This window comes from Oryx dammah, unplaced genomic scaffold (assembly GCF_014754425.2).
Source record: "Oryx dammah isolate SB20612 unplaced genomic scaffold, SCBI_Odam_1.1 HiC_scaffold_6, whole genome shotgun sequence".
Classification (NCBI taxonomy): domain Eukaryota; kingdom Metazoa; phylum Chordata; class Mammalia; order Artiodactyla; family Bovidae; genus Oryx; species Oryx dammah.
The window spans coordinates 20953727-20978965 of NW_024070190.1; the positions used below are offsets into that span (position 1 = coordinate 20953727).

The following is a 25239-nucleotide window of genomic DNA, read 5'->3' on the forward strand; positions in this document are numbered from 1 at the left end:
TGCTCATCTAATAAAACATGATTCTTTTCACAGATCAATTCAAATGAATAATATTAATCAATTTTATTTTCTAAATTTAACTACTAATATCCAACGGTGTTACTGTCTATTATTTTGGATTGTACAAACATAAAATAATGTTTTATAAGAATTCAGCTGTCCAAGTATTCAAATAAACATCTTGAAGTTTGGACATTACTATAATTCAATTCTAAAGACATGTCTCTGTAAAAACAAAATATGGATTTATTTTTAAGTCTACTTTTAAATATGTTAGTTACATAAGTAAGATTTTTCTCAGAAAAAAACCTTTCTAAACTTTAGTTATAATTACCATTTAATTATTAGTTTTAACTGAAAGTAATATCAAAATAGTATCCTATTCCAGGAAAGTAGGGATCACAGTATTGATAGAAAAAAGTTAAATAATGTACTAGCAGTCTGCCTTGGTACCTTTAAGAAATAATTTAGACAGGAAAGAATACACACCAATCTCTCATTTAAACTATCTCAGGTCTTTTAGCCAATTTAATACATTACTGCAGAAAAATTAAAACGTGTTTAAATCTCAAGGAAATAAATGTTGGGCCTTAGTTTAACTATAGCAAATTGGAAGTGGTCAAACAGGAGATGGTAAGAGTGAACATCGACATCTTAGGAATCAGTGAACTCAAATGGACTGGAATGGGTGAATTTAACTCAGATGACCTTATATCTACTAATGTGGGCAGGAATCCCTTAGAAGAAATGAAGTAGCCATCAGAGTCAACAAGACTCCTACATGCAATACTTGGATGCAATCTCAATAATCACAGAATGATCTCTGTTCGTTCCCAAGGCAAACCATTCAATATCACGGTAATCCACGTCTATGCCCTGACCAGTAATACTAAAGAAGCTAAAGTTGAACAGTTCTATGAAGACCTACAAGACCTTCTAGAATTAACACCTGAAAAAGATGTCCTTTTCATGATAGGGGACTGGAATGCAAAAGTATGTAGTCAAGGAACACCTGGAATAATAGGCAAATTTGGCCTTGGAGTACAAAATGAAGCACAGCAAAGGCTAACAGAGTTTTGCCAAGAGAATGCACTGGTCATAGCAAACACCCTCTTCCAACAACACAAAAGAAGACTCTACACATGGACATCACAAATGGTCAATACCAAAATCAGACTGACTATATTCCTTGCAGCCAAAGATGGAGAAGCTCTATACAGTCAGCAAATACAAGACCAGGAACTGACTGTGGCTCAGACCATGAACTCCTTATTGACAAATTCAGACTTAAATTGAAGAAAGTAGGGAAAACCACTAGACCATTCAGGTTTGACCTAAATAAAATCCCTTACAATGATACAGTGGAAGTGAGAAATAGATTCAAGGGATTAGATCTGATAGAGTGCCTGAAGAACTATGGACAGAGGTTTGTGACATTGTACAGGAGACAGGGATCAAGACCATCCTCAAGAAAAAGAAATGCAAAAAAGCAAAATGGCTGTCTGAGGAGGCCTTACAAATAGCTGTGAAAAGAAGAGAAGTGAAAAGCAAAGGAGAAAAAGAAAGATATACCCATTTGAATGCAGAGGTCCAAAGAATAGCAAGGAGAGATAAGAAAGGCTTCCTCAGTGATCAGTGAAAAGAAATAGAGGAAAACAATTGGATGGGAAAGACTAGAGATCTATTCAAGAAAATCAGAGATACCAAGGGAACATTTCATGCAAAGATGAGCACAATAAAGGATAGAAATGGTATGGACCTAACAGAAGCAGAAGATATTTAGAAGAGGTGGCAAGAATACACAGAAGAACTATGCAAAAAAGATCTTCAGGACCCAGATAACACGATGGTGTGATCACTCACCTAGAGCCAGACATCCTGGAATGTGAAGTCAAGTGGGCCTTAGGAAGCACCACTACGAACAAAGCTGGTGGAGGTGATGGAATTTCAGTTGAACTATTTCAAATCCTAAAAGATGCTGCTGTAAAAATGCACTCAATACGCCAGCACAGCTGGAAAACTCAACAGTAGCCACAGGACTGGAAAAGGTCAGTTTTCATTCCAATCCCAAAGAAAGGCAATGCCAAAGAATGCTCAAACTTCCACACAATTGCACTCATCTCACACGCTAGTAATGTTCAAAACTGTCCAAGCCAGGCTTCAACAGTACGTGAACCGTGAACTTCCAGATGTTCAAGCTGGATTTAGAACAGGCAGAGAACCAGAGATCTAATTGCCAACATCTGATGGATCATGGAAAAAGCAAGAAAAACACCTACTTCTGCTTTATTGACTATGCCAAAGCCTTTGACTGTGTAAATCAGAATAAACTGTTGAAAATTCTTCAAGAGACGGAAATACCAGACCATCTGACCTGCCTCCTGAGAAATCTGTATGCTGGTCAAGAAGCAACAGTTAGAACTGGACATGGAACAACAGACTGGTTCCAAATTGGGAAAGGAGTATGTCAAGGCTGCATACTGTCACCCTGCTTATTTAACTTATATGCAGAATACATCATGCAAAATGCCAGGCTGGATGAAGCACAAGCTGGAATCAAGATTGCCAGGAGACATATCAATAACCTCAGATATGCAGATGACAAAGCAAAGAACTTAAAAAGCCTCTTAAAGAGGAGAGTGAAAAAGTTGGCTTAAAACTCAACAATCAGAAAACTAAGATCATGGCATCCGGTCCCATTACTTCATGGCAAATAAATGGGGAAACAATGGAAATAGTGAGAGACTCTATTTTGGGGGGCTCCAAAAATCACTGCAGATGGTGACCACAGACATGAAATTAAAAGACATTTACTCCTTGGAAGAAAAACTATGACCAAACTAGACAGCATAATAAAAAGCAGCTACATTACTTTGTCGACAAAGGCCAGTCTAGTCAAAGCTCTGGTTTTTCCAGTTGTCATGTATGGATATAAAGAAAGCTGAGCGCCTAGTAAGAATTGATGCTTTTGAACTGTGGTGTTAGAGAAGACTGTTGAGAGTCCCTTGGACTGCAAGGAGATTCAACCAATCAATCCTAAAGAAAATCAGTCCTGAATATTCATTGGAAGAACTGATGCTGAAGCTGAAACTTATTCAGTACTTTGGCCACCTGATGCGAAGAACTGACTCACTAGAAAAGACCCTGATGCTGGGACAGATTGAAGGCAGGAGAAGGGGACGACAGAGGATGAGGTGGTTGCATGGCATCACCGACTCGATGGACGTGAGTCTGAGTAAACTCCAGGAGCTGGTGACAGGGAAGCCTGGCGTGCTGCAGTCATTGGGGCTGCAAAGAGTTGACACAACTGAACTGAATTAACTCTAGTTGGAATGACATTATGAGCAGTACATTCTATCCTTTTTTATTAAACTATTAACTCTTTCTTAAAAATGTCTTCCTGTAATTCTACTACCCTAACAAAACTGTTCTCGTTACTTTATTTCCCTTTTCAATTGCATCTATATGCCAAAGTCAGCTATGATAAATATCTAGAAACAATTTAACATTCTACTCTTTAAATATCATTTTTTATAAATATTCTCCATATCTATACAGTTATAGTTATTATTTTAATGGCTACAATATACTATATTGAATTTATATACTATAAATTATTTTACCACAAATTACTGTACCAATTATGAGTATATTTATCTTTCAATAAACCACTTTTATTTAGATCTGGTGTAAGGGTGAAGAATCATGTCAAGACAAAAAACAAAGCATTTACAAATGTTTTAGCCTAGCAAAACCAAGAGAATGTATTCTTACTGTTGTCAAGTAGTTTAAGCCCCAAAGAGGCAGAACCAGGAACAGTGGATGGAAACAACAGAAAGGTGGTTTTCAGTCCAAAATAACGAAAAAATTTCAAACTGTCAGAATTTACTCAACAAGTTAATGCATTCAGAAACAAGACAGATAATCACTTGCCAGAGGCAGTGCAGACTCATACCTTGAGTGGCAGAAGAACTAGAAAACCTCCCAGGTGTCCTTTTACTAGAGTATTCAAATAGTTATTAATGACTTGCTAAGAGCCTAGCAATATAGTAAGTGCCAGGTATACCAAAGCTGACAGAACAGACATGACTGTTACGGTTTTTGCAATCAGTCTGGTGTAGGAAACAGAAAAAAAAAGAAAACAAGTAAACAATTATGAATCATAAATCCTATGCAGGAAAACAGTGAAATGCTAGGAGAAAAGCGCATCCTGGACATCAAGGAAAGCATCTTAGAGGGATAATATTTAAGTTGTTACTTAAAAGGAGCTAGCAGTCTGATGCAATGAAAAGCCAATCAAGGTTATAAGCAAGAGAGTGACACGATCCAATTTTCATTTCTAAAAGATTATTCCGGCTGTTATGTGGAGAATGAATTGTAAAAGAGAAAAGATGGAAGCAGGGAAATCAGTTTAGAAGCTAGGCAGGAAGGATTCAGATGAGAAATATGGAGAGGCAGGGTGAAGCAGATGGACAGAAAAGAGTCCACGGTGACTGGGGAAATAGAAGCCACGGCATTTGGTGATAGATTCAATGGAACAACGTATGGTTGTTCTACTGGGGCTGCCGCTTTCTGAGATGGAAAGACTGGGGGACAGACAAGATGCAGAATAAAAGGGGAATCCAACTTGAGTCTCCATGATTTCCTTTAGACTTTTAATAGAAAACTGTTACCAAAAATCTCTCAAGATTCATTCTCTGCTCTTTAAAAGGCAGTCTGTGGAAAGGGGTTAAAGCTATAAGAGAGACTCAATTTTTTTTAAATTGGAATACAAATGGTAGATTAAATTATTGTCTCACTGTAAAATTTAGTGAAGTAGTTTGTATTCACTATTCTTGCCCACTCCAGTATTGTTGCCTGGAGAAGCCCATGGACAGAGGACCTGCTGGGTTACAGTCCATGGTGTCTCACAGAGTCTGACACGACTGAAGCAACTCAGCACGTACACATCATGACATATGCAACTTAGTCCCGAATGCTTGGCACATGTGGGCACAGCCAAGAGCACAGACACATATACAGACGTGTGTATACATATATGTATTTATGTACATATGTGAGAGAGCAAATGATAAGCAAACGGCATAAAATAGTAACAAAAGGTGAACCTGGATAAACACTACTAAGTCTCTGTAGTACTCTCATTCTTGTAACTTTCCTGAGTATGAAATAATTTCCAAATTTAAAAGAAAAAAAATGTTTTAAGCAGTTAGTCCTAAATTTCTCTTACTCATGCTAAATAATCAACCCATCTCATATGTATAATCCTTCAACAAGCCAAGTTGTCTCTTCTACCACCCAGAGCTGTGTCCCAACCAGGGAGACAAGAAGTATACCCAACAGCTCCACAAAGAGATGGCATGGGAAGAGGTGAAGGACTAGAACAGGTTTTTTGCAATTTGCAACCTCACAGGAAGTACAATATCTATACTTCTGCTCTCGGGAATGTTCTATGCCTTATGTTCTGATCTATTTCAGGCTACTAGATGACAGCTCTGTGCTTCTGTATTTTTCTCTTTTCATGTAACATAAACAATAAACCTCACTGTAGAATTAGCATGTTCATGTGACCTCTACCCAGACTAAGTATTCCTCCTAAACACTCCTATACCTCTCTAAGTATAGCAAGTATCACACTATTTTACCTTTAAAATCATGTCTACATGTGCTCTACTTTCTCTACTAGACTGCAAGCTCCCTGAAAACAAGGACCACAACATATTTGAATAATTTTCATTCTTAAAGATGTAGAAAAAAACAGTAAAAGTTACTGAGTGAAGAAATGAAAGTTACTGAGGAAAATAAATGTTATGAGTACAATTCCAGTAAAAGTGTGTTTTGGGTTTGTTTGTTTTACCTTGGACATAGCAATATGTAGGAAAGAGTCTTATTCTAATTCCATAGCAAAAGAAACATAACAACGAGGGGTTGCTGATAAAGAAATGAAAATACTAATATCACTATGAACAATCCCAAAATCATGTTTACCTTAAAGACACAAACAATAGACAATTTCATAAACTACGACTGAAAAAAGTTAAAGGCTGAAGTCTTGAGTATTAAAACCACAGAAGTCTGAAGTCTTAAAACCACACCTTAAAATCAAAGTACATTTATATTTAACCTATACTGGCAACTGTTCAATACAACGCACAGAACACTTCAGTAACAAGAAAATACATATCATACGATTCTAGATAGAACTTTGTTCTCTGTTATGAAAGAATGTTTAAGTCAAATTATGTCAGGTAAGAATAGTCAACTTAGTAAACAAATTAAAAACTAACCATTTTACTGTGAAAGGTAGTTTTTCAAATGCTACAATTAAATTTGCCAGACACAACACAATTAAACGAAAATACACAAACATAAAGGGTATAAAGTATTTCAAAAAAAAACACAACTAAAAAATAGAAATACATCTTTACCCAAAATGACTATAAAGTAATACCTCAAAAGGTCTCACTATCAAATATTAAAATAGCAAATGTCTGAAGGATACATTTCAGCAAATGTCTGAAGGGCTTGTAAAATTAACAAAACCACCTCAGGTGAGTCTCTAGTAGGGCTTGATCCTCTTTTAGTACTTAGAAAATCCAAATAACAACACAGCACAACACTGTCCATCAGTCATTCCAACTCCTCAGGGATTAGCTCTTTTTCTATTTCATACCTGGTTATGCTTAGGTTGGAGAAGGCAATGCACCCCACTCCAGTACTCTTGCCTGGAAAATCCCATGGACGGAGGAGCCGGAAGGCTGCAGTCCATGGGGTCACTAAGAGTCGGACACGACTGAGCGACTTCACTTTCACTTTTCACTTTTATGCACTGGAGAAGGAAATGGCAACCCACTCCAGTGTTCTTGCCTGGAGAATCCCAGGGACAGGGGAGCCTGGTGGGCTGCCGTCTATGGGGTCGCACAGAGTCAGACACGACTGAAGCAACGTAGCAGCAGCAGCAGCAATGCTTAGGTCTATGTACACTAAGTTGCTTCAGTTGTGTTTGATTCTGCGATCCTATGGACTGTAGCCTGCCAGGCTTCTCTGTCCACGGGTTTCTCCAGGCAAGACTACTGGAGTGGGTTGTCATTTCTGCCTCCAAGGGATCTTCCCGACCCAGGAATCAAACTCATGTCTCTTCTGTCTCCTGCACCGGCAGGCAGGTTCTTTACCACTAGCGCCACCTGGGAAGCCCCACTACACTTAGGTCTACTTGTGGTCTATGTCATTCTTCTTCTCCACTCATGAGAGCTTCCTGACAGTAGGCACATTATCCCAGTGAGCTGCCCAGAGTCACTGCTCTGGACTCATCCAGACTTGCCCAAATGCTCCTGCCCCACTGAGGAAAGTAGGCAACCCAGCTCAGTCATTAGCTCCTTGGCAATGACAAGTACTGGCTTCTAACCACCCTCTCTGCACTCTTATGAGTAGGAGAATACAATGCTTCCTACCTAGCTGGGTACTCTATGATGGCAGTCTGTTCATCTAGTTTCCTTTAAATCTCTCCAACTCATGGAATACAATGTGCATGTCAATTTGTAACAATTCTCAACTCCATCCTGTCTTCTCCAACACTACCTCATTTCCTAATCTAGAATCTTACCATCTCTAGCTAGTATTCTAGCATAATTTTTCTTACTTCCCTACCTTCAGTTTCTTCCCCTTCATTTCATCCCTATAGCTTTCCCAGAGTTGATATTTAGAATCACAAATCTGATCATTTCCCTCTTCAACTCAAATTCTTTCGGTGGCCCTCCAAAGAACAAATGCTTTAAAACAGTACTAACAACAGCAGGTGACATCTACTGAGGACTTGAATCTCAAGTACCTACAACACCTCATTTAAACCTCACAACTATCCTACAATGTAGAATATTTCCATTATTCTCATTTTGTAAATTTAAGCAAAAGGAAACTGGAGAAATCACACGACCTATCCACAGACACACAGACACTAAGAAAATGCAACTAAACATAACACAGGGAGCTCAGCTTGATGCCCTGAGACGACCTAGGGGGTGAGGTGGAAGGAGGGGCTGGGAGGGAGGCTCAGGAAGGAGAGGGATACGTGTATACCTCTGGCTGATTCACAGTGTTATACAGCAGAATCCAACACAACATTGTAGAGCAATTATCCTCCAACTAAAAATAAAAATTAAAAGGAAATGCAGTTAAGACAAAAAAACCTTCAAAATCTGGCTTTCATTCCCTCGCAGCAGCTCTCTCTCATCACTGCACAATAAACCCTGTCTTCCACTTACACCAAACCACCCAAGGGTCTGTGACCATACCATGATCTTTCAGGACTTATCAGTCTTGCAGCCGTACTACCCGCCTTGGCTCAAAATGCCCACTCACCTTGGTCCACCTTAGGGACTCTCTCTGAAGACTTTTTACCTTTCTTTCTTACCTCCTCAAGGGTGCTCCCTAGGCAGAAAAATATAAGCCAAAATGATACACACACCCCACTCTAAATGTCAAAATGCTACATTACAGATGCTCAAAGATTTTCCAACATGATTTCCAAGTGAGAATCTACTGCCAGCCTCACAAACCCTAAATTTATCCAAAACGTAAATAAAGATCAACAATATAGCAACAGCAAAGGCTAATAAAAATACACAATATTTCTGCAAAATATTCACCAGCATGTAAAACTCAATTATTTTGAAATATGTGCTAAAGCATCCAAAATATAAAAGATTCAAATTTTAAAATGCTTTCTTCTGCAAATGTAGAATTCTTTAAATGTTACAAGCAAGACAAATTCCACAAAATTTTACAAAATCTGTTAGCAAATCAAGAAAAAGTTCAGGAAACTAAAGAGCTCTTCTGTGGCTATATCTGGGTTCAGAAAATGATGATTCCGTACTAAACACCTTGTGCTGGTGAATCATATTGAAGGATGAAGAGGTACAGTGATCATGTTGTCCTATCTGCAGCATCAGCGTCTTCCAGGAACGTGCAACAGTGGTATCAGGAGTCTCTTCTGGGTGTTAACTGACAGTTAAACAGCATCTCTTCAAAGTACTACTCAAATGTATTAGCTTACAATTCTCCACACTAAAGCTATTTCCATTTATTCACAGCCTCAAGATTTTTCTAAACTCGGCTGTTCTGTAACTGGCATTTGGACACAGAACAGCAAGTATTACTTTCAACCTCATTAAGAAAATGTCCTGTAAGGTTATATCTGGCACTTATCCAAATATCTTTTCTTGCTTTTTCCCATTAATCCTTACAGATTATGTTATTAACCCTTAAGCAAATTTCTTGCAAAAAGCATATAACGATGTCACCTAACAGAGACATTTAGTAAACAGACCTTTAATGGATACATAACGTTTAGTCTTTGGTTCAAGTGCTATTCTAGGATGGCAAATTCAAAATTATTTTGCCTTTTGACATTCCTGCTGGATACAACCAACATGCATTTCCTGTAGAATATCCAGGACACAAGGAGAAGAATCACTTTCAAAAGGGCTTTTTACAATAGTCTACTCAGAATATTAGAGCCTGGCCCAAGGAAACAGTAAGGAGAATGGAGAAGGAAAAGCTCCATCAGCAGAACTTGACAGCCAAAGGAAAATGAACAGAAGTCAAGAGGATTCTCAGGTTTGTAACTGGGGTAACTGAGTGACTGGCAACATCACTAGCCAAGTCAGGAAATGAAGTAAATATGTGAGTCCAGAGAAGACTGTGTACAAATTTTTGATGTTTTAAGTTTCAGATTTTCTGTTAAACAATCAGATGGACATTCTAAACAGCAAACTTAAGGACTGGTGTGCTCAAGAGAGAAACTAGGGTGAATAAATGAACACATATGAGATAACAAAAAATAATGTGTGTTCAAGAAAGCATAAAAATGAAGAAAAAAGAGGTCAGGCTGAAACCTTAGAAAATATGAACATTAAGGGACAGCAGTTAGTAATGACAGCTGAGAAAGAAGAGGTAAGAAAGAGAAACAGGAGAGAGTGATATCACGGAAGCCAAGAAAAAGAAGGTGTCAAGAATATGGGCATGACTATCTAAACAGTTCACACAGGATTTAACAATTAGTAATTATGTCCAAGGATTGATATAATCTCAATAAGTAGGAACAAGAGAAAAAAAAAAAAAAACACATTGTTGGGAGGAGGAAACAAAAAAGGAAGAGTGCAAAGTGTGTTTGGAACAGAATGTGGGAGAGTTTTGCTGGAATGAAAGGTTCATGTAGCAGAAGACAAGAAAGGAAGTCTGGGCCAAAGACTTTGCATTCCAGATTTTATTCTATTTTAGATTTTATTCTGTGAGAAAAAAGAAAGACATGTAGCTTTCTTTTTTCCTTTTTGAAACAACTAGCCTGGTGACAAATTTCATGATGAACTGGAATGACAAGAGAGTTACAAGCTATTAAGCAGCCTTAAAATTATCTAAACGTTAATAATAAGGGCCTGAAAGATGCTGGCAGTAGACAAAATAAGAATTAAAGAGATACACAAAACAGAGATATTCTCTAATCCCAGGGTGCCCTAGATATTCCACTATTACTAAATTATTATATCCATCATATTGCATCATAATCATTTGTGGACTGGAACCCTCTCTTATTAGGCCTCTCACAATTAGAACAAAACAGGAACACAGGAAGTGGCCAAAAAATTTTTGTTGAATTACAAAAGAACTCAGTAATGACAAGATATAGAAGGAAGACTCAAAGTTAACACAGAGAAACCCAAGTGACTACAAGATGGTAATATAGAAAACATTAATGGAGAAGTCAAGATAAAGTTTAGGGAATGAGTTTAAGACATGGTTAGGATGAGAGATGTCTAAGGACAATATCCAAACAGAAACATCAAAGAGAAAAAAATGAAACCACAGGAGCTAAGCGTGCCAACCCCCTAAGCAGCTGAAAATCAAGTACAACTTACATTCAGCCTTCCCTATAGTTGGTCCCTCTGTATCTGCAGATGTCACCAACCAAGATGGTACAGTACTACAGTATCTACTTTTGAAAATATTCCACACATAAGTGGACATGCAGTTCAAACCTGTATTGTTCAAGTCAGCTACATTCAGATATTCAGACAAAAAGAGAAATTTGAGCTACATAATGAAATCAACAAATATTATTATTTGCTCATAGGAACAAATATTTAACAAAATGTCAATTTCCTAAGACACTATGAGGATGAGTCTTTGGCTTTAAGAATGCTGTCTGAATTGTTTATTTGCATAGCCTGTAAAAATGAAACTGATGTCCAATCCCAAAGAAAGGCAATGCCAAAGAATGCTCAAACCACCATACAACTGCACTCACCTCACAGGCTAGTAAAGTAATGCTCAAAATTCTCCAAGCCAGGCTTCAGCAATACGTGAACCATGAACTTCCAGTTGTTCAAGCTGGTTTTAGAAAAGGCAGAGGAACCAGAGATCAAATTGCCAACATCCGCTGGATCATGGAAAAAGCAAGAAAGTTCCAGAAGAATATCTACTTCTGCTTTATTGACTATGCCAAAGCCTTTGACTGTGTGGATCACAATAAACTGTGGAAAATTCTTCAAGACATGGGAATACCAGACCACCTGACCTGCCTCTTGAGAAACCTGTATGCAGGTCAGAAAGCAAGTTAGAACTGGACATGGGAAAACAGACTGGTTCCAAACAGGAAAAGAGTACTTCAAGGCTGTATATATATTAACTTATATGCAGGGTACATCATGAGAAACGGTGGGCTGGAAGAAGCACAAGGTGGAATCAAGACTGCCGGGAGAAATATCAATAACCTCAGATATACAGATGATACCACCCTTATGGCAGAAAGTGAAGAAGAACTAAAAAGCCTCTTGATGAAAGTGAAAGAGGAGAGTGAAAAAGTTGGCTTAAAGCTCAACATTCAGAAAACTAAGATTATGGCATCCGGTCCCATCACTTCATGGCAAACAGATGGGGAAACAGTGGAAACAGTGGCTGACTTTATTTTTTAGGGCGCCAAAGTCACTGCAGATATGGTGATTGCAGCCATGAATTAAAAGACGCTTACTCCTTGGAAGGAAAGTTATGATCAACCTAGATGGCATATTAAAAAGCAGAGACATTATTTTGTCAACAAAGGTCTGTCTAGTCAAGGCTATGGTTTTTCGAGTAGTCATGTATGGATATGAGAGTTGGAGTATAAAGAAAGCTGAGCCCCGAAGAATTGATGTTTTTGAACTGTGGTGTTGGAGAGGACTTTTTAGAGTCCCTTGGACTGCAAGGAGATCCAACGAGTCCATCCTAAAGGAGATCAGTCCTGGGTGTTCATCGGAAGGACTGATGTTGAAGCTGAAACTCCAATACTTTGGCCACCTGATGTGAAGAGCTGACTCATTTGAAAAGACCCTGATGCTGGGAAAGATTGAAGGTGGGAGGAGAAGGGGATGACAGACAATAAGATGGTTGGATGGCATCACCAACTCAATGGACATGAGTCTGGGTGAACTCCGGGAGTTGGTGATGGACAGGCAGGCCTGGTGGCGTGCTGCGGTTCATGGGGTCACAAACAGTCAGACACGACTGAGCGACCAAACTGAACTGAAAAGCCCAACCAAATAGGTCAATCTAAACTGGGTCAATACTGGATAATTACTTGCTTTATTCAATCATTCATTCAACAAAAATTTATTGAGGGACTATCAGTTTACAATGGAACAAAGGAGACCAGACAAAAAGCAAACAAAGTAAAATACAGCAAATACTACAACAAAATAATTGCAAAATGTAAAGGAACACAGGTAACAGAACAGAGAAGATAACGGACGACGGGGAGAGCAGACATGATAAAAATAGACCTAGAAGCCATCCTGGAAAAGGAGATGTCTATGCTGAGCTTTTCAAAAGATGAAGTCACTTAACAAGATAGAGCTAAGAAGTTGAATAGTATTCTGGAAAAATAAGAAATAGTATGTGCAAAAGCATGGAGATGTCAAAAGAGTTTCTCATCTTCATGGAACCATGACAGAGGTGAGGGCCACAGCTCATGAAGGACTCTCTGTACACTGATAAGGAATTTGACCCTTCCCCTGTCGTCCAGTGGTAAGAAACATCAAATGTGCCCTAGAATTCTCTAAGGAGCACTCTACATCCCTAAAGCAGAGCTCAAGTGCAGGTAGGAGGAAGGAAAGACGAAAAACCCAGGGCGGGGACACAGAGGTTTTTAAGCGATTACAAAGCTTGTTTCAGAAATCCAAGCCAGCATCATGGATCAGTGGATAAGGAAAGAAAAGCTGGAAGAAAACTAAAGAAGTCGAAGAAACGGCTGCAATAATGCCCCAGCACTAAATATTGACAGCTACTTACTCAACCATAAGTGAACCACAGAAAGAGGCACACAGAGTGCTGTAACTGTAATATGGGCTTTCAACATGCGTTTCAGAGCTCATCTCAGATAACTCACTAATCAGAAACAATTACAGTACAAGTGCAACCAGAGAGGTTAGGAAAAAGGAGAAAGAGTGGCCGCTGAGTTTTTCCCTTAAAAGTATTTTGCTTATACTTTAAAAGGTTTTTATCACTTAAAAAAAATTTAAGGTACTTCATAACAAAACTACAAGAGCAGACAGAGAAAACCAAATCAAAATTCAGAACCTACCACACAGCTAAGGGCTTCCCTGGTGGCTCAGACGATAAAAAATCCACCTGCAATGCAGGAGACTTTGGTTCGATTCCTGGATTGGGAAGAGCCCCCTGGAGAAGGGAATGGCAACCCACTCCAGTATTCTTGCCTGGAAAATTCCACACACAGAGAAGCCTGCTGAGTTACAGTCCATGGAGTTGCAAAGAGTCAGACATGACTGAGCGACTAACACACAAACCACATGGCTAGCACTGTTGAAAACTACTGAGAATGATAATTGGTAAAAATTACCAAAGAAAAACTGGTCAAAATAACAACAACCAAAAAAAAAAAAACTTAACAGATTCCTAATAACTCATTAAAAATTTTGCTAACCCACATATAAAAATTACAGTTTTGAACTGAAGAAAACTCACCAAACTGGAGGGAAGAGATGCTCTTTTCTCTCTCTCTCCAGAAGCCACTGTCTTCATTTGGGAAAAAATAGGTCAATATATAAAGACACATATATGATAATGACAGACCTTAGGGTCACAGATTAGGATAAAATTGGTGTGTGTGTGCGTGTGCGCGTGCGTCTGTGCGCATCTGTGCGCGCACGCCTCCTCAGTCTTCAGTCGTGTCTGACTCCGCGATCCACTCTCCCCTTTTCACTCCAGCACTGACTCTTGCTCTCCAGGCCCCTCTCTCCAACAGCATTACAGGATCCCAAGGCAAAGTCTCTTGACCTCTCCAGTGGAGAAGTCTCTCACTCCCTAGATTATCTCAATCAGTTTTAATAGTATTAAATGTTACCTCTATGCCAATGACAGGAAACTTATGTCCCCAGTTACTTCTCTGACCTGAAATGCAGACTCATGTATACCTAGCTGTCTAGACAGTATCTCCACTTGGACTGCTAACAAATCCAAAACTTAACTCATTATTACTTACCCCTAAAACCTGCTTCTCCTGAAGTTTTCCCCATGCCAGTAAACAGCAATGCCATTCTTTCAGGTTTTCAGGTCAAAACCTACAACCCACATCCAATCCACCACCAAATTCTGCTGGCTCTCCCTTCAAAATGTACTGTATACAGAACATGCGCACTTCTCCCAACCCTGTCTAAAATCACCATCATCTCCCATCGGGGGTTACTGCAGGAGCCTGCTGAATTATCTGATTATGCCTCACCTTTGACATCCTCTACACAGTAGTTGAAGAGGTCTATTTAAAACAAGTCAAATTCAACCAACAGCTTCCCACTTCCAGGGTAAAAACTGAAAAGTTCTGTTGGCCTACAACGTCATATATGATCTATTTCACACACCCATTGCCATCCCTTCAGCCCCTCTCCCACCTCTCTGACCTCATCTTCCACCTTCGGGTCATTTCCCTCGATGCCTCCAATGATCTACTTGTGGTGGTTGTTCAGTCGCTAAGTCATGTCTGACTCTTTGCGACCCCATGAACTGCAGCACACCAGGCATCCCTGTCCCTCACCACAGTACAAAAAAATAAAAATAAAAAGGATCTACTTACAACTCCTCCAATAGGACAAGCATGCTTCAGACGAAAGACTGTGCTCTTATTTCACCTTCCTCAAATTCCCTCCCCTAATATCAGCACAAATTAATCACAGCCTCACTTCTTCCACACCTCCGTTCACCACTCATCACTGCAGCCTCCTCTAGCCACCTTAACAGAAGCATCTCCCCTGCATGCTCTTCCCATCTTGTTTTGCTTTGCTTTTTTCCACAGCAATATAGTAGCTGATGGGCTTCCCTGGTAGCTCAGCGGTAAAGAATCCACCTGCCAGTGCAGGAGACTCGGGTTCAACCCCTAGGTCAGGAAGATCCCCTGGAGAAGGAAAAGGCAATCCACTCCAGTATTCTTGTCTAGAAAATCCCATGCACAGAGGAACATGGCAGGCTACGGTTCATGGCGTCACAAAAGAGAGTCAAACATGACTTAGCAACTGAGCAACAAAAGTAACTGACATGTTACATATATACTTGTTTACTTCCCATTTCTTGTTACTAGAATATAAGTTCCTACAAGATCAGAAAATATGTTTTCTTCACTGCATCATTACTAGCAAGGGCCCAGCTGGTATTTGTTGAATGGCTAGATGGCATGAATGAAGAAAATCCAAATTCAGGAACTGGTCTCAAAGTCTGAGCTGAGGAACCTTACCATGAAGTAATCCTCAAGTCATTAAAAAAAAGTCAGCTGCAGAACTAGCCACAAAAACGTCCAAATCTACATCTCTAACTGATGCCAATTATAAATAAGGGCTGCCAAGTCCAGACTATCTTAAAATAAGCTTGAGATAAATTTTTTAAATAAAAGAAGAAGAAATGGCCATCCCTGCCTCCCTGCAAAGAAATATCATCTAGATATGTTTCCTGGAGGCTGGCCTACCAATTCAGATCAAAATATCACCAGATCCATTTCATACACTTCAACAGCTCTTATGAATAGTCCCAGCTTTTCTGAGCTATTGTCTTCTGAGAAAATTGTAACTCCCAACCCTAACACTAGCTGCCGAGACATAATGGTCAGAGAAAGCTCTCAAATTTCCCCAAAGCACTCAGGTTGCAACCAAGTCTCATTAATATAATGACAACAACAATTCAAAGAAGCTTCTGGTGACTGCCTATCTTCACTGTCTCTAGTGTATCCACTAGGGACTCCATCATCAAAAGATTGCGGTATCTTGATACAGGAGGACAGAGGTATGTGTTGGGGGTTGGGGGAGAGGAGAGGGAGGTGGGAGGGATTCAAAGAAACAGAACTTGCATTTATTCTTTTCCATTTTAAAGAGAAGTAGATTGCCAGGGAATCGAAACATCTGTTAAGATATAAGATGTCACCTAGGCTCTTCAATATGACATCAAAACAGAGATCACAGAAGAACCAAAACCCTAAGAAATCCAGCATTCCTCAATTAAAGAGCTGCCTTGCATCTCCCATTACCACACACAGAATTGAAGAGATGGGGCAGATCATGCCAAAATGGACAGCTGGGAGCAGTAATGGGGAGGGAAAAGAGTAACAACTGGAAAGGCGGGAGAGAGGAATAATTACCCATATTTTTTCTCTTTTCCACTTCCTATTCTACTTACTGAATACAGAAACTGGGCGTAAGGATAAGAGAAAGGACAATGCAGACAGTGAAGGAAAGGATGCTCTGAAGCAAATGGCAGCAGACGATATCACGCACAAATTCCTTTTCTAAGTGACTCTTCGAAAAACAGACAAATGAAATAAGTTAGGAACTGATCACAAAAGTTTAAAACAAGATCCCACACCTTAGATAATGATAGAATTATACAAAGAGAACACAGATTCTTAATTATTTGGAATGATGGTCAACAATCCTCAAAAATGATCTAAATATTTTCAAATTAACTTTCTGATTGACGTGGAAAATGTGAAAATTTTTCATGGATGCAGGCTTTAAGAATCCTCTGGCTTCCAAATGACTCCAAATCTCAACCAACCAGCGACAGTAACCAAGTCAGAGAGGTAATTCTGGAAGCATTCAAGGCAACCAACTCAGGAGAAAAGAACTGAAAACTCAAGCAACTACACCTATCATGCTCTCGCTTGGTCAATTCACTTAAAAGGAAAGGACCATTCTGATTGGTTGCTCTCTATAGGCTGAGTCAGGCCCCCAGCATCAGCACCTGCAGCAAGCAGATGACGGAAGTATAAAGAGGACACAGCATAGTCTGCAAAAGGTACTGAGGAGGGGAAAAGGTCAGAAACAAAGGAAAGCCTGTTTAATTCCACAGAGCCACTGGCCACCAGCAAATCACACGAGGGCACACGAACCGAAACCATCCGCAGCCAGCGGTGGCATTCTGTACTCCCTTCAGTGCTCACCCTCCCCTCTCCTTAACACACCTCATCCTGCGGATGGCTTTCCCCCTTCTCCCTGACAGCTGCCACACTCTAGAGCTCCTCGTCCTCCAGCCACTTTTTGATTTTGGTGATTTCATGTTTCATACTCCCAGTTCAGTTTCTTGCCATCTTCCTGTATTAGCTCATGCCTTCTACTCAGCTCCTGGCCTTGGCAAGTACATAACCCAACAGGGGAGGTAGCTGTGTCACCAAGTTAGGTACAATAAATCACAGTCAGTGCTATGAGCAAAACAGAACAAAGTGCTGTGAGCACAGTCATTTGTCATTACCCCACTCGATAACGTCCAAATCAACACTCCAGCTTCCCACTCTCTTATCAGTTACTAAGCTCCATATATTTCCATAATATCCCCTCATCTCTACTTCCAACTTGCAGTTTAGGCTTCATTTCTCATTAGACCTATTTCAACTACTTCCTATCAGAAACACAATTCAATATATATCCACAATATGTCAATATACATATGTCAACATGTATCCAATGACACAGCAGCCATCTCCCTAAAAGATATAACATCCTATATCACCCCCTTACTTTGAAACATCTAATATGCTTCCAGGACCTGAAGATAAAATTCAAATCTTTAGCAGGGAAAATAACATATTTTTCAAATAGAGAACTTCAAAAGCAGGCAGACTGTTTGAGTTCTCGTCCCAATGCTTACTAGCTGTGTTACCTTTGGCAGGTCAACTTACCTCTCTTTCTCATTTCCAAAATGAAAATATGAAAAGAACCCACATCTTAGGATCATTATGAAGATTAAGAAGTTCTATTCAAGTGCCAGCAAAGTACCGGCGCCAAGACTGTCTCATCTATATAGACTTACTCCCAAAGGAAGAAAATAACCAAATTTTATTTTCATATATTTTAGAATGATTAACAATAAAAGTTAAATCAGAAATGATCTTCTAGTTAATCCTGAACCAACAACTATTTCAATTAACTAAAATATTGCTTTCATGAAATTTTTGGTCTAAATTTACTTTATTTTTTCAAAAAAATCCATTTATTAAAAAAAAAAAACTATATTAGCTTCATTTTGTTTCCTATCCAAGTTCAAGAAGAAAAAAGACAGTAGTTTAGCAACGGAATTTCAGATACTCATAAGAATGTGATTCTCTTTAGTATAAAATCCACATAACTTAAATGTAACTACAACTGCATATATTATTGTTAAAGATATATATATAACAAACTCTACAAGCTTAAGAAAATAAAAATATGCATCACATGGTGGAAGGACATTTTTCTCAGAGACCTCACAATCAAAAGATGAAATCTCACACAAAAAAATTTAAGTCAATGATTTTAATAATTTTAAAGTTGAAAGTCTACAGCAATAAAAATAACAAAAATAAAACGGATCACAAACATCTTTCAAGAGAATAATATATTTATGAGGCTAAGTGCTAAAGAAAATTAGTAAGAAGATTCCAGTAAATTTATAGGCAAAAGACAAACAATCCTACAAAGAAGAAAATATAACGAGAAAAATACTGCACTTCCTTTTCTATTGTGAACAGTGATCTTAGACACCAGATACTCTTATACTCATTTGGGGAAAGAAAGTTAAAAACAAAAGTCTGTAAAAGTAAAAAATAAAACTGGTCAACCAAGCTGCTGGAAGCAGTGTAAATAAATACTACCATCAGAAATAAATCTGGCAATATTTTTCTAAGATGACAAAAACCTTCACACCTTTTAACCTTATAAGCCTCTTCCTGGAACTTTAGCCTAAAGGTAAGAAGCAAAACAAGGACCTCTACAAGTTAACTAACTGCATCCTGTGAAAAATGGGAAGCAGCTTAGATATCCAATTATTATAAATAAATAAATTCACTGTAACACTGTATAATAATTTAAATGCATAAAAACCATAATAAGAAAACATTAAATATGAAAGCAAATATTGAACACTATATCTATGCTTTGATTACAGTACAAAATTGTGTATATATGACAAATAAATGAGAAAAAACTTTAAGTTTATTTTAATTATTTTTAAATTTCTTTGACCATTAAGTAGCCTGCTGATATTGATCAGGCCTATTATACTAAGTACACATTTCAAAACTAAGTTTTCAAAGGCATAAAACCAATTTTACTTTCCCAAAAAACCTATCATGTAGGTGTAATCAGATAGCTCTTCTCACATACAGCTAGCCATACATGTAACTTTAACCATGCTATTAGCCAGCTGCAACCTTATTTTATTAAATCTTATTTTACCATCAAAATGTAACTTTATGTGGGGTCTCCATATGGTGAGCAGAAGCCACTTATTATAGGACATTCTGTCGAGCAATGAGATCCAAAACTCTCTAGACAAATGGAATAGTGAGATTAGGTTTCTCCTATATTCCCAAATGAATCATCATGTTTCTTAGCCTCAAGGGTTCTAAGACCCTAAGAGTGGCAGGCAGCTAAGCAGTCAAGGAGGTTGAAGCTGATCTGCTCTCCCTCTGTAAATTGGTAACTTCCTCATTTTCCCCTAGAGCACCATGGAATAATGAAAAGTACACAGCATGACGTCAGGAGATATGGGATACAACTAACTCTTAAGTAACCTCAAGTAAGTTCTTGCCCTTTGGGGCTTTAGTTGTTTAATGAGTGAAAACTTTAAAGTTGAACCAAATAATCTATTAATTCTTTCAAGTTCAATATTCCACTAATAGACTCCCTTAACTAAATAAGTCCAAACCTCTCAAAATCTCCTACTGTGACTGTAACAAGAGTTAGAAATAAGAAACTGGGGACACAGATGGTCAAAAGACCTGGATTGTATCCTAGTTCTGTCCCTTCCTACCTGCATGACCTTGGCCAAATCTGTCTTAAAATAAAGGCCTAAATTTAAAAAGCAGCAATCCTTACTGGTCATACTCTTTGTCATTCTTGTGTCATAAAACATATTGGCTTTTTTTTTTATAAAGGGTTTCATAATAGAGTTTCTGAATAGGGTTTCATTCCTAACTAGCAATGGTAAGTTTGATTTTATTCTTAGAAATTTTAAAGTAACTTGTGCAGTCATCTCTTCTAAGTTTTCTAACATGGAAAGAGGTAGCTAACATGCTTTGCCTATAAACTATATTCAAGATTAGGAGCATTCCTCAAAAATTCATTCAATGAACAGTTTGTGAGCACCTGTGCCATATAACAGCATGTCTCTTCCCTTAAGCCCAAAAGTCTAGTGGACACAGACATGTTAAGAAATCATTAACTACCAATTGACAAGTATTAACTGCAGAATGTACAATGTACTAATGGATCAGTGGAGACAGTGGGATAAGATGTCTGGACAAGATTCAGAGGTGATAATTTGGTCAGGTCTTGAAGGGCAAGTTGTTTACGAGAGAAGAATTATCAATAGAGGCAACAGGTAAATTCTCAAGAGGTAAAACCACAAAGGAAGAGGACATCTTCAGAAAACTCTAAGTAGTCTTTGTACAGAGAGGGCAGGCAAAATGGCAGAAGATGAAATCAGAAATATAGACAAGTACCGGAAACTGTGAAGGACTCTTGACTTTTATCAAATACAAATTATGAAGAGTCACTGATGGATTTATAAAAATGAAATTTAAAAGTCTCCCCTTCTTCCCCCATTCAAAGTTGAGTCAAACAGAAAATGTAGGTCTGAGTGAGGAAAGGTAGAATAAATTGTCTAACGTTTTTGTTAAATGGAGAGCTCCTGCTGTTCAGGATGGCTTCCAGCAGTTGGTTACTATGGCATATTAATACAACGCTGAAGTAAGAGAGTATGAATTACAGCTAAAAGGTTCAAGGAAGTGCGTGTTGTGTGTGCTACCTAAAGATTATTTGACATCAGTGATGATGAATCATCAAAGAAAACAAGCAAGAAACTACTAAAGATACGAAGTAGTAAATGAAGAGGTAAACAAATATAACGTCTGACTTCAGGCAAAACAGGGAGGAATGCTTAAATTCTTGTAATATACAAATCAATTACAGATAAACCATGTTTTCTGTGACTATCTTCTGCAGAAAGCAAGTATCTTAAATTCCTTTAGGTTAAAGAAGTGCCACAACCAAACTCTCTTTAAACTAGTCTAAAAGATTACACTTAAGAATTTTTTTAAATGGCAAAATTAATAGGTTCGATTAATATTTCAATGCTGGGGGGTGAAAAAGAATGTCTTTCAAAATATTATTTTGAAAAAGCTACCTTCCAGTTATTTTACCAGTGGGAGTGAAACGTACACACTTCAATCTGCGACTGCAAAGAGTCCCTGCATCAGTAATTTCCACACTGCTCAGGCCTAGTCTAGGAACAGCAAGCCTAATTGGCTGGGTAGCCTACAAAGATGAATTTGCAATTATTGAAATTCAAACTCAAGCTTGGCCATCAAACGCTCCCCCAAAGGATTCATTCTCCCTTTGCCTGATAAAAAAGAGTTTAGGGTGCATTAAAAATATATATGTAGGAAACAGCAGATGCATAAAAAGAAAAGAAGAATCTGAACCTATGCAACGGTGTGGGCCACCAAAGTTTCTCCTCAAGATGTGTTTTTAGGGTGTGTCTTTGTTTGGGCCCAGTAATTTTAAAAAGGAAAAAAAAAACCCACAGTCATTCGGGGCACCCCGGTACTTTCCCCTATCAACCCTCACAAGCATCCTGACTGAAATCACTGGGTATCTCAGCTTCCCCCTGATTTCTCCTGAGAGAAGGGCTGCAGCCCCAGCGGCCCAAGGCCCCCGATGCGCCTGTCACGGCCCCAGGGGCGAGGGGCGTCTGGCCCCCCCGCTCCACAGCTGCCCGGCCTCGGGCGGCTCGCGGGGGCTCCAGAGGGTCCTCCGGAAGGCAGGAGGCCGGAAGCCGCCACAGCCCTATCCCAGGAGCCCAGGTCTGGGCCCAGGACCGCGCCCCCTGCTCAGCGCTGCCGTGGGGGCTCGCCGCCCCTCGTCTCCCGCCCCCGACTTCGCTCTCCGGCTCTCGCCCCGACCCCGGCTCTCACCGTGCGGAGGTCGCGCTGCCTCCTCAGCCGCGGCCCGCCTATGGGTCGCCCAGCGACCTACAGGCCCAAGGACTACAGGTGAAGCGAGGGGCCGCCCATCACATCCACGCCGGTCCCGCCGCCTGCCCCGCAGCAGCCACCATTGCGTCCACTGCCTGAGGGAGCGCAGGACTCCAAAGCCACCGCGCCCCCTCCCTCGGCCGGCGCCTGCCTGGACTCCGCCCTCCGGAGCCCGCACACCGCGCGCGCGCAGCCCCCGCCCCCCCGGTCCCCCCACGCGCAGGCGCGAACCTTCTGCGGCTAGGCCCCGCCTCTGGGCCCGCCCCCGCCGTCTGACTCCAGCCTCGGCCCACCTCTGGCACCGCCCCCGCCCTCACGCCAGCCTTTCCCAGGCTACGCCCCCACTCGGGACCCGCCCCCTTCCGCTGACCTTGCCTCTCTGCACCCTGACTCAGGCCTTTGCTGGATGCAAACCTGTGATGCCTCTAACAGGCTGACCCACCTATAGCCGGCCTCCTGAACCAACATTTGTCGCCTGACCGTGGTCAAACCCGGCAAATCAACCTCCTGACCCTGAGAAGTTAGGAGTAGTCTGAGCTTTGGGTCTGACATGGGCTCCTCTCCCACCTTTCGATAGAAAAGACACCTCTAACAGTTTGTATTTCTAAGTCCATCAGTGTTCTCTGCCCTCCCGTGCTTGCTCTGGTAGTGTCAGAACCACACAGTCTGGCAGATCTTGCTGAGATTGAGGGGAAGGAAGAGGCACACAGGAGTGCTGAGAATGGAAACAAATTCAGGACACTATCAATCCGGGTTTCCTTTGCCTGGGACCAGGTCCTCCTTCCCTTTGGGACTTAAATCGCGCCTTCTCTTCTTTCTTTCTTGATGGCTGGGCCTCTTAGTGTTCTTGAGCCTGGAGGTCTCTGCCCTGGATGTGACTAGATGTAAAAGCCCTGGAGGTGCCCTTAGGTAGCAATAAGCTAGCTACATGTTGATAAGGGGCCAGCCTTATCAACATCTCCACTGCAGTGAATAATATTTAAGGAGAATTTCTTGAAAAATACTTATTTCTTCCATCCTCCAGATCAGTGACACTCCAAGGGAAAGGGAATGAAAATTGCCAGACTGATACCAGGGAGAATGCCTGACTTGTAGAACCACATTTCCCTTAATATGATCTAATACTTTTATATTTGGAAAATAAAGTGTCATTTTTAATATCAACCCCTAAAGTTAAAGTTTGAATTTCTTGGATGATAAGATGTATGTTTAAAATATTGAGAAAGACTAGCTCTAAACAGTCTATAATTTATCTTTGGATTAAGTCAAGTAATTAGACAAACACCAGACTGAACCCTTGAACACAACCCTCAAGAACATCCTCAAGAGATGCACTTAACTAACACGTGCTTCGGGAGTTATGCCATCAGCTAAACTGAGAGGTGGTACAAAAAATGGCTCCTCATGGCTTGTATACATAGGAACTGGGGAAAATGCTACATACGCGATAGTATGTATACAAGGGCTGGGGAAAGGAACATCTCTCAATTAAAAACCAGAAAGAGCTATGTTTCTCAAAACTGCTAGGTTACTCTCTTGTGATTCTCTAAAGACTTGAGGTCATCTTGTTTTCTCTTTGGCAGCTCTTAAGTTCTGTCCCCTTTCCCTTCCTCCTCCACAAAGGTTATTGAGTGCTTGCTATGTATGAATAGTTCCCAGTTTCATCTAATTTTCCTTATTGGGAAAAGTGCTGTTTACTCTTAATCCCAATTTCATTTACTTGGTTGTTATCATTAATTCTATCAGGCACATAAGCTATATATAGAAAAGCTTCTAATATTAAATACAAATATATTGTATACACTTATTATATATATCCATGGAAGTCTGACCTCTGAGATTCTAAAGCCAGTTTATGACAGAGGTTAAAGGTGAGAGGGCAGATCGAAATGAGCAGTGGTTCACAAATTTTAGCATGCACCAGAGTCACCTGGGGAGCTTAGTAAACCATAGATGGCTGGTCACCACCCCCAGAGTTTCTGATTCAGAAGGCTTGGGTGATACACAAGAATTTGTATTTTTAATAAGTTCCTGGAAGGAATAATGTCCACACCTTTAGAACCATTGTTACTAACAACAATCTATGCAACTATCATCCTAGTCAGGTAGGAGATGACCATCTCCCAGGAACCCATGAATCACTGATGAGAGACAAAGGTTTAAGTGTCCTGTGTTTTCATGTGGATAAATATCATGACTGTGACAGCCTTCAACACAGGCTAGGCAGCAGAGAACAGGTGAGAAGTCCAGGGTATGAACCCAGACCCAGGAGCAGGAGGAATAGAACAGAAGATGAAGAGTCAGGGGCGGGTGCATAAAATGCTGAGGTGGGGATGTTGGTGTTGTAACAACCTTCCTTGTTTTGTGGGATGGACCCAGTGCTATCAGGGCACAGAAACAGGGAACTGGATGATATTTCCCGTTGCAGTCTGGACTTGCTTATTAAGAAAAATGGTATGACAGCACAGAATGTCTGGGAGGTGAGGTGTCTGACTTATGGATGTTTGCATGGGAATGAATCTAAAGAAGAGTCAGCAAGCATATTTATATATTTTTACCATGCATGTTTATTAGATTAAAAAGTATCTATAGTAGAATCATAATAGATAAAGCAAAGACTTTTCTCACAATTCTCAAACACACTTCATACAATAATATTACACAATAACAAACACACTTAATACAATCATAATCTTTCAGTG

At 39.9% G+C, this 25239-nt stretch overlaps 1 protein-coding gene across 8 annotated transcripts in view; it reads right to left on the reverse strand.

Annotated features, from left to right (window-relative positions):
- The window catches only part of CCSER2 (coiled-coil serine rich protein 2), a 164105-nt gene extending 141365 nt beyond the window's left edge, over positions 1–22740 (reverse strand). For 6 of the 8 annotated variants that reach the window (XM_040242557.1, XM_040242560.1, XM_040242558.1 and 3 more), the window contains exon 1: positions 22478–22740. The gene's annotated coding sequence lies outside the window, so the exon portion shown is untranslated. The remainder of the gene's footprint in view (positions 1–22477) is intronic. The other 2 variants (XR_005721375.1, XR_005721374.1) reach the window with 1 other exon arrangement.
- Between the last annotated feature and the right edge of the window lie 2499 nt (positions 22741–25239).